Consider the following 6000-nt stretch of genomic DNA (forward strand, 5'->3'; position numbering starts at 1 on the left):
TAACTGTATATATGAATAAATATAGTTCTGAAAGTATTCATTTTGAACACTGGTAAAATGAGTTTGAGTAATGAAATAAACTGTAACAAATAAATGTTCCAATATAAGATGTTTCAAAATATATTTTGTAACTACAAAGATTTTTTTGTGTTTACAGGATTACAAAACAATTTAATTGTAACAATACATTCATTTTGTGCTGATAATTCATTTTGATGTGATTATAAAATCATTTTTCTGCTCGGAGAATAAATGTAACAAATGCATCTTATGCATCACAATTCCTACATTTTAGCTTTTTTTTTTTTTTGTAACTTAAAATTTTCATTCGTTTTCACAATAAAATACAAATACAGTATCCATCGCCTCATAACTTTTGTCTTTGTTTAACAGACTTATCCATTTTTTAAACATTACAGTGTAAGACTCTCATTGCAGTATTTTGACATTTGCATGAGGGGAGATAGGAAAGAACCTTAAAGAAAAAGAAGGAAGAAAGAAGAAAAAGAAAAGGATGAAGAGAATAAAATAAAATAAAGCAAAATAGAATAAAATAAGATAAAATAAAATATGGAGACCATTAATGGGATGACATTTCCCAACTAAAATTCCCAAATGTAGAGATTTGAAGTTGCAATGTTCATTGCTGTTTTGTAGTAATCCCAGTTCCCTCAAACATTATTATGCTGTTGCAGTGTATCATTTATTCTTGCAGTCATTTCCTCAAACATCCTATTTTTGTCAAGTATGGAGATTACCTCTCGAATCGTAGGGATTGTTGGCGATTTCCATTTGGAGGTGATTGCTAATCGAGCCACAGTAGCTACTTGGTTAATCCATTTTTGGGCAGCGTTTGTCAGTCCTGGGACTGGGAGGGCTAATAATAGGTTGGGCATTTCAATAGTAATAGGAGTCCTCATGACCGAGGTTATCAATTTAGTAATTTCCAACCAAAAGTCATTTAATTTCGGGCAAGTCCACATAGTATGGTGAAGTGTGCCTTTAAGTTGACAACCTCTCCAGCACAGAGGACTGTTTAGTGGATATATCTTGGAGAATCTATTTGGCATAAGATACCACTTCATCATAGTTTTGTACACACTCTCTTTTTGTTGTCATTAATCTATACAACTGTGAAATAAGACCTTTGCATGGGAAGTTACCCCCTAAAACCTTCTCGAATGGAGTCAACTGAAGTTGAGTCGTTGGCCCAAGTAATGTCGTAATATAATGTTTAATCTGCAGATATTCCATTTTCCTATCAGATCCCCAGTTACACCTTGCATAAAGTTCCTCGTATGTATATAATTTTTTCCCCAAAGGGTTAATAAAATCTTTAATTCGAATTAGAGTGTAAGTGTTCCAGTCCCTATGGAAGGCTTTACTTTGGCCCTGTTGAAATTCTGGATTTGCGGAAAGTATAGTTAAAACTGAGGGAAATGTACAGACCCGGTACTGTGTGAGACATCGCTTCATATATATAAATTGGGTGAATGTTATAGGCTTTGGAGCTAAGGCCGGTATCAGAATCTTAGGCTTATTGCTTAGGTTACTGATATGGAAGGGGGAGAACCAGGCTGATTTCAATTTGGCCCACTGTGTGGGTGGTGTAGGTTGCAACCAAGCCAATGTTTGGCGTAACTGTGACGCCCCCCTGGTTCCTTCCTGCCAGTAGTACTGAACGGGGTATTCTAGCCTTTGTAGATCCCCAGATATAATGAAATATCATTTTTTGTATCTGGTCCAGGGTTGAGGAGGGGATTTGGACTGGAATGGTTTTGAATAGATACAGTAATTTGGGAAGAATGGACATCTTCACTGCTGCTATACGACCGAGCCATGAGATGTTATATTGTTTCCAATCTGACATATCCGATGTAATCTGTTTAACTACAGGCGTGAAATTCGTTCGGAAGAGTTGATGATAATGTGGAGTCAATTTAATTCCTAGATAGGATATATAAGAAGCTTGCGATTTATAATGAAAATCAGCCTGAAGAGCTGTCCTAGAAGATCCTTCTAAATGAAAAGAGAGGGCTTCAGAATTAGTCCAATTAATTTTATATCCAGCTACTGTACTATAAAGTTGTAGAAGACGATGTAGATTGGGTAAGGAAATAAATGGTTTACTATGAGTCAACATAATATCGTCTGCAAAGAGCGATATTTTATATTCCTCACTGCCTACTGTTATACACGAGATATCTGGATGTGTTCTTATTTTAGCTGCTAGAGGCTCTATACTGAGGGCATAGAGCAGGGGAGAGAGAGGGCAGCCCTGCCTCGTACCATTTCTAATGTGTATTGGGGTTCCATCATCTCCGTTCATTTTTAAGTAAGCTGATGGAGTCGTATATAATAATTTGACAGCGTGCAGGAAAGGGCCTTGGAACCCCATATGTTGAAGTAGTTGGGTCATGTAAGTCCAATCTAGTCAATCAAAGGCTTTCTCTGCGTCTAAGCTCAACACCACTGAGGGGGTGCCTTGTGATTGAATTAAGTCCATAAGATCTATTGCCCTACGGGTGTTGTCCCCTGCTTGTTTTCCTGTTATGAAGCCCACCTGATCTGGGTGGATCAATCTGGGTAGCAGCGGGGTAAGTCGTTGTGCCAACAGTTTAGTAAATATTTTTAAGTCACTATTGAGCAATGCTATGGGCCTATAATTTCCACACAATGAGGGGTCCTTGCCTTCCTTCGGGAGAACAGTTATATGGGAAGATAGCATAGAATCTGGGATGGTTTCCTTCCCCTGGAGGAAGATATTAAATAATTCCGTCAGGATTGGGGAAAGGATTGCTTGGAATGTCTTATAATATGTGTTGGAAAACCCGTCTGGACCTGGAGATTTATGGAGCTGGAGAGATCAAAAAAAGTACCTCCTCATTAGTAACCTCCCTGTTGAGTATTTCTATTTCTTCTTCTGAGAGGGTAGGTAGGCCACAGTTTTCTAGGAATTGGGCTATTTGTGTTGGTTTAGATTCATTAGTACAGGAATCCACTGGAAACAAGTTTTATAGAGTAGAGTAGTAAGAGTGGAAAGCTTGTAAATCTGTGCGGGGTTGTGTAAGGCTTCTCCAGTATTAGATTGGATAGTTAGAATTTGAGAGTGTCTGGCGCGTTTCCTCAACTGATTTGCTAGTATTGTGTGGGCCTTATTCCCCATTTGGTAATATTTCCTTTTCGACCAAATCAAAGTCTTTTCTGCATCTAGTATAGCTATTTGTTTGAGTGAGGAGCGCAGGTCCTGGATTTCCAGAGCCGTTTTAGGTTTCGGATCCTGCTGGTATACCAATTCTAGTTTGCGTAATTTGTTCTCTAGGTTGTATATATCTTGCTTTCTATTGCGCCTTTTAGTAGAGGATAGTGAAATAAGGTGACCCCGTAGTACAGCTTTATGAGCTTCCCATGTTAAAGCAATAGACTCTATTGAACCTCTATTGTCTGCAAAATATTCTTTAAGGTGATGTGCTATGGTTTCCTTGAATTTCACATCATTTAGAATGGTTTCATTCAGTCTCCAATGAGACTGTTTTTGAAGCTTAGGTGTGATTGCAATGGTCAAGGTACATTTTAGCTTTTTAAACTACGTTTTGGATTACACAATTCACTAGAGCCAAAGGGCACTCCATATGTCTTGGTGCCAAAAATATTTTATTTGCAGATACTGAACTGACAGTTGTACTTATTGTCGGGCTATTTGTGCGAATATTTAATGAAATTATATAAAATTATTTAAAAGAATTTAAGGCTCCTTATAAGTAATAAACAGGAGGAGTCTTAAATAATATATGCCCAACTCTGAATTCGATATCGAGCTTTCCCAATCAATTGGTACAAAGGGTGAAAAATCAGGACAACTATTTAAAAAAATAATTAATTTATTTATATATAATAATAACAAATCAAATTATCACTTATTTTAAAATTCACCAAATACTTCTTGATATAAACACAAGATAAAATTAATCAACAGATATTAATTGATAAGACCAAAATCATTAATATGGCGAGCATCCACAAGACAATATACACTCTTATTAATAATAAGGTATTGGAATCAAAGGAGGAATATGTGACTGATTCTGTTTTGCTAAGGAATTCTGTCCTTAAATTTTCCTATTTCCCCATTAAATCGTTAACTTGGATATCATATATATATATATATATATATTAATTAAAAATAAAATGGACCCAAATTAAACAGATTATTCCCAGTTTGCAATTCTGGGAAAGTCAATGTTTAGGGTATGACTATAATACACATAGGAATGATAAATATCCAAGCAAACAACTTAATCGAGAAAAAGTATAACAAAAATTTATATTTACCAGATGTAGAGTTTTCACTGGCCTGTGATGTCACCCTGATCTCACTTTCTAGATCTTTAAAATCCACTGGTCCTTTTCTTTTTAGTTGAAGAATGAGTCTTCTTATAGTTGAGAGTCTCCAAGTAGTTTTAGATTTCTTTCCTTCTCTTTCTTTCAGATGAAGAGTTTTTCTTCTTCAGTCAGCCCTCCTTTTCTTATTTTCTTTAGTTTCTTTTTTTATTTTTTTTTAATCTTTCTTTTTTTTTTTTTAAATATCCCAGTGTCTCCTAATTTATCCCTCCTTTCTGTCTTAAACTCAACCCCTGGGATTAATTAACTAACCAATTGGAATTGAAGGGTAGTCTCCAAAAGTTAAACTATCACCATCTAATCTAAATATTTTGTAAAATGTCAATCATTTACCCCTGGGCGTGATGTCCTACACTACCTGTAGATGGCACTACTGCTTCAAACATCGTGAACTAAAAATATCTAAAAAATACATAATAGCCTTTGACCTTCCTAGTCTGGTGTTAAACATTACTGTTGACATTGTCTGAGACTGAAACAATACTTTATGATTCCTTAATACTTTTGGTACATATAATATACTTGTGAAAACACTAGCCATTCAAAATTGGTCTGGTCTTTGATTAATTATTACCCTCTCAAACAGGTGTGCTCTATACTGTGGATCAGGGATCCCCAACCTTTTTAACCGATGAGCAACATTCAGAAGTAAAAGGAGTTGGGGAGCAACACAAGCATGAAAAATGTTCTTGATGTGCCAAATAAGTGCTTTGATTGGCCATTTGGCAGCCCCTGTGTGGATTTACAGCCTACAGGAGATTCTGTTTAGCAATACTCCTGGTTTTTATACAACCAAAACTTGCCTCCAAGCCAGGAATTCAAAAATAATCACCTGATTTTGGGCCACTGGGAGCAACATCCAAGGGGTTGGAGAGCAACATGTTGCTCACGAGCTACTGGTTGGGGACCACTGCTGTGGATAGTTTGTAAAATCCTTCAAGGTATTCTCATCTTATTCACACAGACACCAAGGATTATACAACCTTTGAGATTTGCTTTAAGCACAAAGGTTATACACCTGTGTTAGGAGTCTGATAAAACATCCTTTTCAGAACAGAAGTTTCTTACCAACTAAACATTAATTTATATAAAACAAAATATAACATTCATTTCTCAACACTATATGATTATTCAAATATGCATAATATCAATCATGAATATGTATTCTATTGAGTAAAATAATCATACGTTATCATTAATAAACCTGAATATTCTTATAGTTAATATTCATCTTATTTGAAAATCCGACATTATTAAATGTAATTAAAATATTTTGACTGGTCCTCTAATGTGGGCATCATGCCAAAATAGCTTTTGAAATGCTTTCTAAATATAACAAAAGTAAACATGTAACTGAATGGTTAACTGTGTTAAGATGGGTAAATCCCATGTCGCAGACCCTTCATATAGAACATGCGTATTTAGACTTCGGAATATGATGTAGTTAGTAGTTCTGATACCTTGTATAGTAAAACTAGTTTCGCATCTGACTTCTGACTCCTCGGTGGCTTGATGGGGGCCCATCAGAAGAACAGTTTGGGTAAAATTTGTGGAAAATTCCAATTGGCTGAACTAAAAACACCTAAAAGCTAACATCAT

The sequence above is a fragment of the Xenopus laevis genome, chromosome 6L, assembly GCF_017654675.1.
Source record: "Xenopus laevis strain J_2021 chromosome 6L, Xenopus_laevis_v10.1, whole genome shotgun sequence".
Classification (NCBI taxonomy): domain Eukaryota; kingdom Metazoa; phylum Chordata; class Amphibia; order Anura; family Pipidae; genus Xenopus; species Xenopus laevis.